Raw genomic sequence first — 971 nt, forward strand, 5'->3', positions numbered from 1 at the left:
TTCTATGTATCCACTTTGCTTGTTTTCTGTGTTCTTTTAAAAAAATGTTTTTGAGCTATAAAGAGTCTTTTCTCCGATATCATCACAGCTGTTATTAGACATGGCAAAACTGCATGAAAATATCTAATACTGAGGGTGATTTCACCAGCAATATGGTAGGTAATATGTAGGATAACAACCAGACACTATTTCTAATTTGGCCAGAAGAGTTAGTTTACATGAATGCATCTGAGATCCAGTCACTTCCACTTACATATTTCATATCAAAGGATTCTGGAACATTCTTTTTGACATTGAGTCTTCAACTTGGAAAACATGCCTATTATACTTATACTTGAATTCATCATCATAAATATTTAAATTTTGAGGAGAGCATAAAAATTAGATTAGCCTCCACTGTGAGGCCTGATTACTGATTCCATCTTGTCTGCCGCAAACCCCAGACCCAAACTGTCCCTGTTGTGCCAAGTACCCGTGTGGTAATTCCTCCCAATAATACAGCAACGACTGATTAATGAGGACAGGACTCTGCTCATCATGCTAAAATGCCAACATGATTAGCATTTCCAGTCTTGCATAGAGGACATATCAGATATTAAACTGATAAGAACAGATACGACACTTGATCTTAGCCAAAGGGCCGAGAAGTGATGCATCCCCAGTCTTGGAAGAAAGGCCCTGATATTTGCTCCTACTGCTCTGTCAGCAAGCTTGTGGGCTATGCTCCCACTTACGGTCCCAATCAGAAACTCTGGAATGATGCCCCACATTCCTCATGCAGAGGCTGCCACTGGACCCCGACAGACCCCTGTGGACACAACTACTCATGCCCTGTCTGAACTGGGCTGACGCAGGGTCCCTTTTTTATTGAACAGACTTTTTTTATTCTGGTATCTACAAGGGGGACTCCTAGATTTGACCATTTTTACTCTGATTTTTGACACTGCATTGCCTCAATGGCTTTACTGACA

The 971-nt window shown here is 41.0% G+C and overlaps 1 pseudogene; it reads right to left on the reverse strand.

Moving 5' to 3' along the window:
* Positions 1-474: 474 nt before the first annotated feature.
* On the reverse strand, positions 475-652 carry LOC138383139 (U2 spliceosomal RNA; annotated as a pseudogene).
* Positions 653-971: the final 319 nt, after the last annotated feature.

The sequence above is a fragment of the Eulemur rufifrons genome, chromosome 4 (genome assembly GCF_041146395.1).
Source record: "Eulemur rufifrons isolate Redbay chromosome 4, OSU_ERuf_1, whole genome shotgun sequence".
Classification (NCBI taxonomy): domain Eukaryota; kingdom Metazoa; phylum Chordata; class Mammalia; order Primates; family Lemuridae; genus Eulemur; species Eulemur rufifrons.